At 35.5% G+C, this 16,100-nt stretch overlaps 1 long non-coding RNA gene across 2 annotated transcripts in view; it reads right to left on the reverse strand.

Moving 5' to 3' along the window:
* The window catches only part of LOC119626258 (uncharacterized), a 93,245-nt gene that overhangs the window by 55,247 nt on the left and 21,898 nt on the right, over positions 1 to 16,100 (reverse strand). Inside the window, exon 4 of one of the 2 annotated variants that reach the window (XR_012090352.1) lies at positions 6,150 to 6,320. The exons of the other annotated variant lie outside the window; for it this stretch is intronic. This is a non-coding gene — a long non-coding RNA (uncharacterized lncRNA). The remainder of the gene's footprint in view (positions 1 to 6,149; positions 6,321 to 16,100) is intronic. 2 annotated transcript variants of the gene reach the window in all.

Raw genomic sequence — 16,100 nt, forward strand, 5'->3', positions numbered from 1 at the left:
TACTGAGGAATTTTGAAATCTCAAAGGGAAAATGTTTTGGTTTTCAGGTTCAAGAATTGATTAAAATGAATTAATACCAAACTGAATGCATAATTATTTCCAGAGCAAACTAAACTGAGTTTATCATCTGCATTTGGGTCACTTGCTGAAGGATTTATTTTTTGTTAATTAGCAAAACAGTTTGGGAGATTTCCTGTGAAAAAACTTAAAATATTTACCTCTAACTTAAGTAACTGCAAACCAAGGGTCACTTTGTATTACTGATTTCATCTTTAGGAATGGGATTAGGTACTTACATCTGAGACAGATGTCTAAATTGAATGGCATTATCAGTGGCACAGACATATTAAACCAAAGTTTATTGTAATTAAAACTGATCAAGAGTTTGATATGCGTGTTACCTGACTTCAAACTATACTGCAAAGCTACAGTAACCGAAACAGCGTGGTACTGGTACAAAAACAGGCACATAGATCAATAGAACAGAATAGAGAGCCCAGAAATAAGGTCACACATCCACGACCATCTGATCTTTGATAAAACTGACAAAAACAAGCAATGGGGAAAAGACTCCCTACTCAGTAAATGGTGCTGGGATAACTGTTTAGCCATATGCAGAAGAGTGAAGAATGGGCCCCTTCCTCATACCATACACAAAAATCAACTTCAGATGGATTAAAGCCTTAAATGTAAAACCCAAAACTATAAAAACCCTGGCAGACAACCTAGACAATACCATCCTGGACACAGCAATGGGCAAATATTTCATGACAAACACACTAAAAGCAATCACAAAAAAGCAAAAATTGACAAGTGAGATCTAATTAAACTTAACAGCATCTGCACAGCAAAAGAAACTTTCAACAGAGTAACCAGACAAACTATAGAATGGGAGAAAATATTTGCAAACTACTCATCTGACAAAGGTCTAATATCCAGCATCTATAAGGAACATTAACAAATTTACAAGAGAAAAGCAAACAGCCCCATTGAAATAAATGAATAGACATTTCTCATAGGAAGATATCCATGCAGCCAACAAGCATATGAAAAAAAGCTCAATATCACTGATCATTAGAGAAATGCAAATGAAAACCACAATGAGATAACATCTCACACCAATCAGAATGGCTATTATTAAAAAGTTAAAAAATAACAGATTGCTATTTTTGAGGTTGTGGAGAAAAGGGAACACTTATACACTGTTGGTGAGAGTGTAAATTAGTTCAACCATTGTGGAAAGCACTACGATGATTCCACATAGGGCTAAAAGCTGAACTACCACTAGACCCAGCAATGCCATTACTGGGTATGTACCCAGAGGAATATAAATCTTTCTACCATAAAGATACATGCATGCAAACATTCATTGCAGCACTATTCACAATAGCAAAAACATGGAATCAATCTAAATGCCCATCAATGACAGATTGGATAAAGAAAATGTGGTACATATATACCATGGAACACTATGCAGCCATAAAACAGAACAAAATCATGTCTTTTGCAGGAACATGGATGGAGCTGTAGGATATTATCCTTAGCAAACTAATGCAGGAACAGAAACCCAAATACCGCGTGTTCTCACCTATATGTGGGAGTTAAATGATAAGAACTTATGAACACAAAGAAAGAAACAACAGACACTGGGGTCTGCTTGAGTAGGGAGGGTGGGAGAAGGGAGAGGAGTAGAAAAGAAAACTATTGGGTACTTGGCTTAATACCTGGGTGATGAAATAATCTGTACAACAAACCCCTATGACATATGTTTATCTATGTAACAAATCTTCACATGTACTTCCAAACCTAAAATAAATGTCAAAACCCCCCCCAAAACAAAAAACAAATGGACAAAAAAAGACCTTGATATGGCTTAAACATAAGTTACTATAAAAATATAGGCATCGTGATTTTCAGAAGAAATAAATTTCTTTTTAAAGATTTGTCTTTAAATTCATAGAAATTAAAAAATTTTTTTTATCTTACAACATCGGCAAATTTGTCACAAAACGATCATTCAATTCCTTTTATTCATTGAGATGTTAACCCAAATTTGGCATTCAATGACAGGCTAAAACACTGAACCCAGCCATCCACTAACCAGCACTTTTAAACAATCCTTTACAATCTTTAATCAACACTATATTTTATGTTAGTTTACCACTTTTACTGACCTGAACTTCCTGTATTATTGTTTGCTTTACTTCCTCCCTCACTTTTCAAATATGTTTTATAAGTTATAACATAATTTCTTTGCTTTTCTTGGTTTACTTTCTAAAGCTCAAAGGGCTTTATAAAACTTTTTTGCTTCAAATTTATTTATTGTAAACCTAAGACAAAAATATTGCAAAATGCATTTAATAATCTAGTGAAGGATTGCTAATCTAATCTAATAATCTAGTGAAGAACTTTGCCTGTTCATTGACACTATGTTTCCTAAGGTTGATTAATTTGCCTACTTTTGTTTTTTTTTGAGATGGAGTTTTGCTCTTGTTGCCCAGGCTGGAGTGCAATGGCGCAATCTTGGCTCACCGCAACCTCCACCTCCAGAGTTCAAGTGATTCTCCTGCCTCAGCCTCCAGAGTAGCTGGGATTACAGGCATGCGCCACCATGCCTGGCTAATTTTGTATTTTTAGTAGAGACAGGGTTTCTCCATGTTGGTCAAGCTGGTCTCGAACCCCTGACCTCAAATGATCCACCCACTTTAGCCTCCCAAAGTGCTGGGATTACAGGCGTGAGCCACTGAGCCCGGCCTTTGTCTACTTTTTATACTAATAACAGTTTACATTTAATCTTTGACTGAGTTTGACATTTAAAAAATAATAAACAAAGTTTTCAATTGGAATCATCTGCAATTTTGTAATGTAGTAACTTTATACAAGAGACTTTCAAGACATGTGAACTTGGAAACAGAAGATCTGGGATCTGGATTATACTCTGCGGCTACTAATTTGTTGCGTGAATTTACACTTGTTTATTCAGCTTTGTAAAGCTTCACTTACTTCATTTGTAAATTAAGAGAGTTGAACTAGATAATGTCTAAAGTATCTTCCCTCTGAAATATTCACATTCTATTGTCTTAAACAATATGGTCATATTTACAGTCACAGTGACATACACAAAGGCAGATGTGATTTATGCTACTCTCTACTTTTGATTCTGTCCCCAGCTCACTCAAATGTGAACTTTTGCAATAACATTTTGGTCAAACTTGTTATGGAAGTTGACATGGGCCATCATAACCAATAAGACAGGAAGTATAGAATGAAAGTGGAGACCCAGCTTCAGGAGGGCTAAGACTGTAGCTTTTTATCAGGCATTTCCTACTCTTAGTCCAAACTTGATCCAACACCAGGAAAATGTTAAGGATCTGGGAGAAGGTGAGGAAACTCTGTACAAAACAGATTAGGATTTTTCTCTGTTAAAAAACTCTATTACTACTCTATTACCTCTTCCCTTCTAGAGAAAATAACAAAAGGTGGCTGGAACATATAATGAGAATTGGGTTTTATTTTAAAATAATGATGTTATATTTTGTTGAAAGTTTTTATTTTAAAAATTATATTACATATTATAGGTGAGATAGTGATACTTCTAGTCCATATATTTTATAATATCTGAAATTCATTCATTAATCTACTTCTTTATTTAGTAATTGTTAAAAATCTAGTCTGTGTCTTTTAGGTTCTAAGAACACGTTGGTGTACAAAAGGCAATCCAATTAGGGAACAAATGTTCTGTTGCAAAATGTAAAGACAAATACATATAATCCCATTATTGAGCAAAATTTGTATGTGTCACTGCTATGATCCATCACCTAAATTGTACTATCTGGACTTAAAACAAGAAGAGTATATTTCAGAAGGTATTGCTAATATCCCCACAAATATTTGAGATAAACCACAGGAAATAATAATAAGCAAAGTGGAAAAAAACTTTATTTTAAAAATTAATTTAATTTAATTTAATTTTAGATTCATGGGGTACACATACATGTTTGTTACATGTATGTGTATATTGCATACTGCTGGGGATTGGGCTTCTAGGGTACTCATTATCCAGATAGTGAACATTGTACTTGGTAGGTAGACATCTTCCTTTATGATTGTAAAGCCTGTCAAATAGAGCTGCACCTTTATTTGTAAGCAGACAAAATCTTAGCACTAACTTCTTGAAAAGGACCTATCTTCTTGTTTCAAATTGTTAGAAATTTTACAGAGATCTTTCCCTTTGATTATTAACTATTCATGTACTCATAAGTTGCTTTTTGCAGTCCATCTTCTTCTAAATATTCATATTAAAGAAAAAAATTCCTGTTTCATGTTAGTTTCCATGTATGAGGTGAAGCCATTTCATTGCTAAAGATAGCATAAGTTAAAGGCAATAGTTGTAGAAAAATTAAACTATCAAAATATGTAAAGACGGGTCCATCTGGGCCACTAAATATTGCTTGTATCCATTATTTAAAAAGATATTTTAAATTAATTATACACTTTCCGAATAATGGTATTGTAATCAATTTGCTCTGCATGGGGGCCTGTGATGATAGAATGATCTGCCTGGCTGCATATGGTAAGGTCCCAGGAAAGCAATCTCCAATAATATGGAAAATTTTATGGATTACATTGGATGATTGCAATGCTATCATGTAAGCCATGCTGTTATTTTATAACTTACACTGGTTCTCAGCTATTAACATATGTTTGAGGGCCATAATTTTTTTAAAGACATGAATTGCATTTGTGTAAATATATATTATATCCCCATTCCTCAATCCATATAATGGGGGAAAAATCCAAGAAAATGCCTCCAGCAGATGTTGGAGCTGGAACAAGGCTCTTTTTTGATCATTGTGTTCTTTTAGAGTTAAGACATTTATGATTCAGTAATATTATTAAACCAAAACAGGTGTGGTTACCGGATATTCCAGGTTAAGACTTTTTCTGTTGTGTTTTACTCTCTCTTTCATTATCAGTAGTAATGACAGGCATGTTCAATGGGAAGATGACCATGATACCAAGCAGCTGTATGTTTAAGCTGAAGTGAAGAGCTGGGAAATGCTGATAACAGGAAAAAAAGACTTTTAAGGATGCACAATCAACACAATAGAATAGCCCTGGAATGAGTGCTGAAAAGCCACAGTCCGTGAGGACTGCTGCCCAGAGTAGGAGCCTTCAAATCCTGTAATTTCAAGGCTATCCAAAGACCTGCTGCTCTCTTTTCCTGGCTAAGAAACAAAACAAAACACCCCTTTGCAGCTCTTCCATAACTACAGATACCTAATTTCTGCCATTAAAATATTATTTTTATTATTTGAAATTTTTGATTCCTCTCACATACAAACATCTCTAGAAGAGAAAACACATTAAGACAAGGTTTGCAAACTCAGTACCTACTCAGACCAATAGGCTGGGAGTAAGGCAAGGCAAAATGGTGGAGACTGTAGAAAAGCTGTATAAACAGCTCCAAGTCTACTCCTAGACACAGCCAAATACCCTCATAGATCCAAATCTTTTATATAAATTTTACCAATTTTTAAATGTTAGTCGCAAATTTTAAAAATATGCTATACCTACCAAAGTCTACATACCTTCTGATTTGCTGGGTTAGTTGAAGCTGTCCTGTGGGCTGTATGGGGCTACTTAAATCATCTCTCAGAAGTTAGGAGAGCAGCATGCTAATCTCATGCTCTCCTGAAGGGCCTTGGAAGATTCAGCTAAAATGTAAGCTTCCTGAAATCTGAGTTGACATCTCTATTTTAGTTAGTATTCCAAAATGAAACAGAAGGCACACTCAGAATAAGTTAGGGAGGGCTTATTTACAAGGAAACTAATCATAAAATTCTGGATGGGGAAAGCGCAGGGCAGAGCACAGAAGCCCAGGGCCAGCAACAGCAAAGCTGTCACCACCCCAAGCCCTACAAAAATGAGGGAGGAGTTGAGGTGATACCTGGAAGGTGAGAGCACACAGGGAGAGAAGCAGTGGGCTGTGGTCAGTCTTAGTCAGTCAGAGGAACCTACAAAGCGAGGGGGCCAGGGGAGTAACAACTTTGTCACTTTCCTTCCTTCTTCCAGTTGACCTCCTGCCAGAGCTCCCCCTTGGCTGGGAACTGGTGAATGTAACCCCTACAGATCAGCCTTGGGCTTACCTTTCTTTGCAACATCTGAAAGAGTGTATTGCATTTAGTTGGCATTGAATTATTATAGAATCTCTTGTTTTATTTTGTTTTTCATTTGAAAAGGTAGATATTAAAATGCCCTCCAAGGACCCTTTCAACATCAGTCTTCCCAATTCATTACTTTATACTTGAGATGAGGATCTGAAAGAGAGAAATTTGGGAGAAATTCTGAGAGCTTTGAATGTCTTACTCTTGAGGTCAGTTATCATGTACTTCAAGAAACAAATAAACCTAAATTAAAGCCAAAAAACACATGAAAACTGAGGACTTTTTTTTTTTTTTTTTTTTTTTTGCACACACACAGTATCGTCAGGTAGCCTATGAAAAACAGGAGAATGTTAAGCATAGATCCCTATATACTCTGAGGATTTTTCACATGTTTACATTCTGGAGTCAGGATAGGGTTTGGCTGTTTGGAGAGGGTGTTTTTATTTCTGTTTTAGGGATAGGTGTCTTGCTATGTTGTCCAAGCTGGTCTCAAACTCCTAGGCTCAAGTGATCTTCCTGCTTTAGCCTCTCCAGTAGCTGAGACTACAGGTATGAGCCACCACATCTGGCGGCTGTTTGTTTTTGTTATTAATGTTGTTAGATGTTTTAATAACAACCATGTCATTAGAATATGCAGTGATTCATGAATGATTAAATGCACAATTTCTATTTGAGGGTTTATTTCAAAATGGTCACTTAAGCTTTGGAACAAGACATTAATTGAATAGAAACAATATACTTTATAAACCATGAAAAATTAACTGAGAACAATGACCCATCAACTATGTTAATGCTCACCAAAAGGCATTATCTAGAACACAAATAAATACTATGCTAGGCTTTTCCCTCATCCTTAGAAAAGAAAAAGAAAGTGTTTGAATTTTGCAGCTTTGAAGTTTGGCTACCATTGTAGTCCATGGTGAGAGTAAAAAGCCAGAACTAAAACTTCAGGGTGGAAGGTTTATGACTTAGAGGTAGGGTAGCTGTTTGACTCCTACATGATTTCAAAACATGTAACTGTAACCCATTCACTTTGTAGCCCCCAGCAGTCATCAGCATGACCCATGTACCACACAAAGTTGTAGAAGGACATCACTAGGGTTCCACATGCAGCTGGTCTCCTCCTGTGGGACACTGATGATCATATCAGTTTCAGAGTGGGACAGATCCAGGGAATGATGACAGCAGTGTGCCAAGCCACTTTAGATACACATCAAAGCCAATCTTGAAACTTGGCATAGGTGTAGAATGATGGGAAATGAAGCACGCGGCTTTCAGCATTTCAAAGACTCACTCTAAGGGGAAAGTACTGCATAGATAAAAGATGATGAGACAGAATGAACAGCTGTGCCAGGCTTTGCTTCGTGGTTACACTGCCGAGCAGTCTTTAGATGTACAAAGGATAAAAAGCACTGCCAACTTTGCAATTTCTTCTTCACCTACATCTGATTGCGTAGAAATAACAACTCTGTAACTGGAATAGTTCCCTTTTCCTCTTATTCCACTCCCTTAACTTGAAAGGCCATATGTTAAGCTTAATCCATTTATGGTAATATTACTTGCTCCAAATAAAGGCTCTAGAATGCTGGAATGTTAGGAATGGGAACACACACACAAAGTTTAAATGAGAAATTCATGGAAACGTTACTTGTATTTTATTTGGCGTGTTACTAGATAGTAGTGCATAGTTGTGAAGAGTATAGGTACTGAAGCCAGATACCTGGATTTGAATCCTGACCTCGCCACTTAATAGTTGATTACTTTGAGCAATATATGCCTGAATTTCCTCATCCATAAAAGGGATAATTATGTCTACGTTAGAAGAGTTAACATTTGTAAGAGCTCATATCATTAGCTTTTACTGCTATTATTATTATGTGTCTTAAGTTGAGATTAGCTATTTGAGCGAGGGAAAATGTCCACTTGAATAGGGAGTTTATCTTCTCCAAGTCCTGGCGGCAGAAAGTAGGCTCAGAGCAGGATAGTGAGAAGCAGAGGAAAGAAGGAAGAGTTCAAAAGAGAGGAAGATTTGAGGTGAAATCCTGAAGTATCTTTTGGAGGACATTCTGGACTGATCTTTTTAATTTTAAATAAAGATAAAAAGCTTTGGCCTTGTGTTAGTTTTCAAAGAGGGAGTTTTTCTTTTACTGTAACCATACCTTTATTTATTCTTTTTTTGAATCATCTTAAGCTTGCTTTTCTTGGCTATGTTGTCATTTCCCATTTATTTCATGTATTTGTGTAACATAAAAATTGATATAAGAAACATTTTTACACATTTATTCTTTTACTGTACTTGCTTACTTTACCAGTGTATCACTTCAGGGGTCACTCTCTTGTCTGTTTCTTCTACAAAAGAAACAAATGCAGCTTCATTCCTGTTTTTTTATAATGCCAACAAAATATATTAATCCAATCCTAAATGTTCATATTATTGCTTTATTCTGTTTTTTCTTTTCCTTTTATTATTCATGTTAACTGATGGGTTGTTACTCCCTAAGGTCAGTGTTTAATTATTTTAAACAAGCTCTTCCCAAGAAAAAAGGAATTTTGAGCACCTCTCCCCATGTATCTTTTATTCATTTATTTATAATTACATAACCATATTAATTTATGTACATTATGAAATACATATTTAAAAACAGATATTGAATAAGACAAAATTGAATACAAATTTTCTCCCTACATTCCAATAATTTATTAAAGCTTAAAAAATAATAGTGATACTGATGTGGTCTAAATGTCTGTGTCCCCCCAAAATTCATACATTAAAATTGAATCCCCAATGTGATAGTAGTAGGAAATAGGGCCTATGGGAGGTGATTAGGTTAGGAGGGCTCTAACCTCATGAATGGGATTACTGAACTTACAAAACAGACTCCAGAGAGCTAGCTATTCCCTTCAGTCATGTGAGGAGAACTAGAGGTTCCATCCGTGGGGAACAGGCCTTCACCAGACACCAAATTTGCTAGTGCAGATTTTATCTTAGACTTCCCAGCCTCCAGAACTGTGAGAAATAAATGTTTATTGTTTATAAGTCACCCAGTTTATGGCATTTTGTTATAGCAGCCTGAATAGATTAAGGCAAATATAAAGGAAGAAGAATATGAACAAGTAAACTTGGCTATATTATTTGAAAATAATAAACCATATATAATTTTGGAAAATGCATAAGATTTTATAGTGTCTATCTGAACTATAATTCTAAGCATTTCTGGCACATTTCTCAATTCACTGTTACTACTCCCCTTAAGTGATCTGTGCCATCAGCACTTGAACAGTACAAATTATAGTGTCCTATAATCACAACCTGATTAATCCTTCCCTTATTTACTAGTTTCTTTGACATATATTTTTCTTCTACAGGCCAAGATGGTTTTATGGAGTAAAATCCAAAAGACAATATGAATGAAAACAAAATATTTAATATCATTCCAAAAGGCGATGGCAAAATTCCAGGGAAATGTTTCCTGCTATATGTGGAAATATATTTTATTCTTAGTGTCACAAGAGGATATTTGGAAGAAGTATAAATAGAGGCTTTGTTGCTAAAGATTCTTTCAGCACAGTTTCCTGGTATAAAGGTGATAAACCATTTTTATACCAGTATATACTCTTTATATGCTTGGCAAATTTGCTTGACAGTCTTTAGAAACTTTATATCCTCAATTAATGGCTGCATTTAATATGAATATTAATCTTTCACTAGTGTCTTTTTTATATTAGAAAAGGAAGAAGGCACACTGGGAACATTAGAAGCTTTGTGTCTATAGATGAAAAAACTTTGTTTCTTTTTTCTTTTCTATATGAGAAATAAAGTGTAATTCATAATTTTGAAATCGTATCTAGATTTTTCTTTCCTGTTTTGTGTTTGTTTTCCATAGGAAAACCCATTGTTATATGAAGATTAAACCAGCTTTGATTAGTATAAACCTTAGAATAGCAATCAAACTCTACTAGAATGGAAATGGAAATATTATTATTATTACTGGATGCCCATATCATCTATTGCCTACATAACATCAGTCACATAATTGAGCTCTTAATTGCACTAGGCTTTAGGTGCAACAATTTTTTCTTTAATTAGATTGGAATTTCTTGGAGGGGTAGACCATGTTTTGCATCATCTCTGCAGCTCTTTAATAATAGGTTGATACCCTCTTAACAAGGAAGAATTTTATTCTTGTTTTTCCAAAGCACAGAATCCTCAAGTAGGTGAGGAAGTTGGGGCTGTTGCTTTTGAGACCCTCAGATAGCAAGATGACCAGAAGTGTCATGTCTTATTCTTTCCACCATGGGAAATCTTCCACAAGCCATGGCAAGGAGGCCTGGCTGCAGCTCCACCTTCCTGTTGATGCTGGGCCATGCAGTAAACTCCTGAGTCCTGGTTGGCTGGGATCCCTTTGTAACAGGTGACTGCTAAATAGGCAGTTGTGAATTAATCAATAGGAGGGGTAGGTGTTGGTAAGGTTTGCTAGAAGAGGGAATACAGCATGTGTCGGGGATATCTGAAAAGTCTTTTTCATGTGGATGATATTTTCCCTTATTTTCTTAACATGCTTTCCCAACTTTTTTTCAGGATTATTATCTCAACTTAGTGTGGCATTCCCAATCCTCTACTGTACTTCTTGATTCTGTACTTCAGTCATTTAAAGAGGTGAAATCAGCATCCCAGGCAGGGTTTTGAAACTCAGACAGACGACTAGTTACAGTGCATACACACTGTCTTTTACACAAAGAATCATTGTTTAATAAAACAGAAAAATCTCAACAATGTGGATAAAACAAAGTAGGTTTTTGTGAACATCTCATTGATTCATCTTCTCTTTGATATGGTTCTCATACGTCAAAATAGGGTTTTAGGGCTAGTTGAGTCAGGCAGTTATGTTACGATTGTTTTACTCCTTTTTTCTTGTTCCTAAGCTTCTTTCAATAATGCTCGTAAATTATTTTGCAAGCCACAGCCAAAAAAGGCATCAATATTGACATATTCTTTTAACTTGATGAACCTTGAGAGAGCTTAGACAAGCTCTTTACTTTAGCTTTGATATAATAATTTAATTTGTTTTTTCTTGAATAAATTGTCTTTTTCCACTCCAAATGGGACCTGAGATTTAATGAACCTTGGCAATGACCTATGGTGAGTAAATAGTTTACTCTTACACAAAATCTATTTTAATTCTAGAGAGACAGAACATGGCACATAAAATGTGTGAGCAGTAAGATCAGAGAAGTAGAAACTGTTCTCAAATTCTATTCCTAACCCCATGTCTGAGCCACAAGTACTTGATAAAAGTCATTGTTCCACCTCCATTTCTTCATTTTGGTTAAACTGTGTTATCTGTGGAGAAGAATCATGCATATTATTTATTACAATAGGTGATATGACACAGCTGTTATGTGACAGAGACTGTCATATTGGCTGTGGTTAAATTGATTCTGTGTAGTATCGACTGAAATAAATAAATCCAAAGGTAAAATATATCAATTGAAATAGAAATATATTCTAAATTTTTCTATTTCAATTGAAAATAGAAATAGAATGAAATGGAAGAGAAACATACTCTATTTGAACTGCATTATATTTTGACTTTTGTTTTATTTATCAAGACTAAGAATCCTAAACCTAATACTGAAGGGGGAGGCATAATCCGCAAGAAGAAAAACTTGGTTAAAACCACAGAAAACGATATAGGGATAGCCTGCAATGTGCTTATATGAAGTCTGAGTTCTTAAAATCTTTTCTGAGGAAGGACATTGCCCATAGACAACGGACCTGGATTGAAAAGAATGCATACCCTATTACTTAGGGCAGGGGTCCTCAAACTGTGCTTTCCAAACCAGAGGCCTCAGTCTCAAGTAAAAACTTGTTTAAAACTCAAATTCTGTGGTTCCTCTCCAGACACACTGAATCAGAAAGTGATTCTGAAAACAATGTGCTTTAACAACACCTTCAAGTGATTCTGATGACACTTCAAGGTAAGGCCCACTGGCTTAGTGTAAGGCTGGCTAGATACCATGAACAGGCACCAAATAAGCCATTCACTGGAGGTCCAATATGGCATTGCTCTATCATTAAGGAATGTAGACAACCTGCTTAGTCCTGGGTTTTTGTTTGTTTGCATTTAAAAAAATGAATGAACTTTATTTTTTTTAAAGAGAAATTTTAGATTCACAGCAAAATCACGGGGAAAGTACACATAGTTCCCTTATACTCTCTTTCCCCTACACACATACAAAACAAAACAAAACAAAACAAAACAAAACAAAACACCCAAAAAACAAAAAAAAACTCCCCCAGGATCAACATCCTGCACCAAAGTGGTACATTTGTTACAATAAATGAAACTACTGAACCTATATTGACACACTACACTAGGGTTCACTCTTGGTATTATATATTCTATCCCTTTTAGCAAATGTATAATGACATGTGTCCAAAATTTTAGTATCATATGGAATAGTTTCACTTACCTAAAAATCCTCTGTTCACTGCCTATTCAGCCCTCTGTCCCACCTAACTCCTAGCAACTAGTGATCTTTTTACTGTATTCATGCTTTTGCCTTTTCAGCATATAATTGGAAACATAAAGTATGTAGCATTTTTTTAATTGGCTTCTTTCACTGAGTAATATACATTTGTCTCCTCTACGTATTTTCATAGCTTCGTACTTCATTTCTTTTCAGCACTAAGTACTGAAGTACTTTTATTGTGCCAGCTTATTTATTCACTTGCCTACTGAGGACCTCTTGGTTGCTTCCAAGTTTTGGTAATTACGATTAAAGCTACTATAAATATCCATGTGCAGCTCTTTGCATTAACAAAGTTTTCAGTTCATTTGGGTAAATACTAAGGAGTGAGATTAATGGATTTTATGGTAAAATTATGTTTACTTTTGTAAGAAACTGCCAAACTGTTTTCCAAAGTGGTTGTACTATTTTTGCAATCCCACCAGCAATGAATGAGAGTCTCTGTGGTTCTACATCCTTGTTAGCATTTGGTGTTGTCAGTGTTCTGGATTTTGGCCATTCTAATAATGTGTAGTGGTATCTCAGTGTTGTTTTAATTTGTAGTTCCCGAATGATATATGATGTGAAATATTTTTTCATATGCTAATTTGGCATTTGTATATCTTTTTTGGTGAGGTATCTATTCAGATATCTAATTTTCACATTTAAAAAATAGTCGTTGGCTGGGCATGGCGGCTTGTGACTCTAATCCCAGCACTTTGTGAGACGAAGGCAGGTGGATTGCTTGAGCTCATTAGTTTGAGACCAGCCTGGGCAACATGGCAAAACCTTGTCTCTACAAAAAATACAAAAATTAGCCAGGCATGATGGTGTGTGCCTGTAGTCCCAGCTACTTGGGAGGCTGAGGTGGGAGGATGGCCTGAGCCCATGAGGTGGAGGTGGCAGTGAGCTGATATCGTGCCACTGCACTCCAGTCTGGGCAATAGAGCCAGATCTCATCTGAAAAAAAAAAAAAAGAGTTGGGGTGGGAGGGGGAATTTTTATGTTTTTACTGTTGAGTTTTAAGAGTTCTTTGTACAATTTGGATAACAGTCCTTTATCTGATATTTCTTTTAAAAAAATTATCTCCTCATCTGTAACTTGTCTTCTCATTCTCTTGAAATTGTCTTTCACAGAACAGAAGAAGTATTTAATTTTAAGAAACTCTAGTTTATCAGTTATTTCTTTATGGATAGTACCCTTAATGTCACATCTGAAAAGTCATTACCATACCCTGTGTCTCCTAGGTTTTCTCCTATGTTATTATTGTCTAGCAGTTTTACACTTTTTTCATTTTGTATTTAGGTTTGTGGTTCATTTTTGAATTAATTTGTATGAAGGGTGTAAGGTTTGTGTCTAGATTCATTTTTGTCCATGTGGATGTCCAGTTGTTCCAGCATCATTTTTTGAAAACACTATCTTTGCTTCATTTTATTGCCTTTCTTCTTTTGTTGAGGATTAGTCAACTGTATTTATGTAGGTCTATTTCTGGGATCTCTATTTTGTTCCATTGATCTATTTGTCCATTTTTTTCACCAAATATAGTCTTGATTACTGTAGCTTTATAGTAAATCTGAAGTAAGCTAGTGTCACTCCTCCAATTTTGCTCTTTTCCTTCAATATCTTGTTGGTTATTCTAGGTCTTTTGCCTTTCCATATAAGCCTTAGAATGAGTCTGCCAATATTCACAAAATAACTTGTTGGGATTTTTCCTTTTTTTATGAGAGGGAGTTTCAGGTTTTGCCCTTGTTGCCCAGGCTGAAGTGCAATGGTGCTATCTTGGCTCACTGTAGCCTCCACCTCCCAGGTTCAAGTGATTCTCCTGCCTAAGCCTCCTGCTGCAGATTACAGCTGGGATTGTAGCTGGGATTACAGGTGCCTGCCACCATGGCTGGCTAATTTTTTGTATTTTTAGTAGAGACAAGTTTTCACCATGTTGGCCAGACAAGTTTTCACCATGTTGGCCATGGAACTCCTGACCTCAGGTGATCCATGCACCTTGGCCTCCCAAAGTGTTAGGATTACAGGCTTTAGCCACTGCACCTGGCCTCAGGCAAGTGCTTTTTACATTTTTTCAGTTGTCCTACATAGATGACAATGCTATCTGTGAATAAAGACAGTTTTATTTCTTCCACCCCAATCGGTATACTTTTTGTTTCTTTTTCTTGTCTTATTGCATTAGCTAGTATTTTCAGTATGATGTTGAAAGAAATGGTGAGAAGGGGCATCCTTGTTTTGTTCCTGGTTTTGGTGGGAAGGCTGAGTTTCTCACCATTAAATATTATGCTAGCTGGAGGTGTTCTGTAGATATTCTTAATCAAGTTGGGGAAGCTCACCTCTCCTCCTAGTTTACTGAGAGTTTTATCATAAATAAATGTTGCATTTTGTCAAATGCTTTTTCTGCATCTATTGATATGATCACGTGTTTTTTTCAGCTTGTTGATGTGATGAGTCATATTAATTGATTTTCAAATGTTAGTGAGCCTTGGATACATGTGATAAATACCATTGGGTTGTGTTATATAATTTTTTTATACATTGTTGAATTCAACTTGCTATTTTTTTGATTTTTTTGCATATATGTTCATGACAGTATTTGGTCTGTAGTTTTCTCACAATATGTTTGTCTGGTTTTGATATTATGTTCATGCTAGCCTCATAGAATGAGTTGGGAACTATTTTCTCTGCTTCTATATTCTTGAAGAGATTGTACAGAACTGTTAAAATATCTTCTTTAAATATCAGCTTTTGGTTGTGTAGATTTTCTCTATTGATTTGCTGTTTTCAATTTCATTGATTTCTGCCCTCACTTTTAGGAGTTTAGGATCAAACTCCGAAAAGTCAAATATAAAGAAAGGATCCTAAAAGCAACAAGAGAGAAGAAACGACATACAATAGAGGTCCAATATATCTGACAGCAGAATTTTCAATGTTGTCTTGTAGCCCATTATTTTTAATTGGTGACAACTTAACACCAATTCCATATACAAACATGGAAAAATAAAACTAATAAAAACTCTACACTTTAACGTCTTCCCTTTGCTTTTTCACTTTTTGTTGTTTCTCTTTATGTCTTATTATACTGTCTATGTCTTGTAAAACTATTTTAGTTTATTATTTTTGATTGGTTCATCATTTAGTCCTTCTACCGAAGTTTAGTAGTTTATACACCACAGCTACAGTGTTACAATATTCCGTATTTTTCTGTGTGCTGACTATTACCAGTGAGTTTTGCACCTTCAGGAGAGAGTGGCATGACATATTTAAAGTGCTGAAGGAAAAAAATGGAAACTAGAATAGTCTATCCAGTGAAAACATCCTTTAAGCATTAAGGAGAAATAAAGACTTTCTCAGACAAACAAAACCTGAGATATTTCATCAATACCTGAACTATCCTACAAGAAATGCTGAAGAGAGTTCTTC

The sequence above is a fragment of the Chlorocebus sabaeus genome, chromosome 21 (genome assembly GCF_047675955.1).
Source record: "Chlorocebus sabaeus isolate Y175 chromosome 21, mChlSab1.0.hap1, whole genome shotgun sequence".
NCBI lineage: Eukaryota > Metazoa > Chordata > Mammalia > Primates > Cercopithecidae > Chlorocebus > Chlorocebus sabaeus.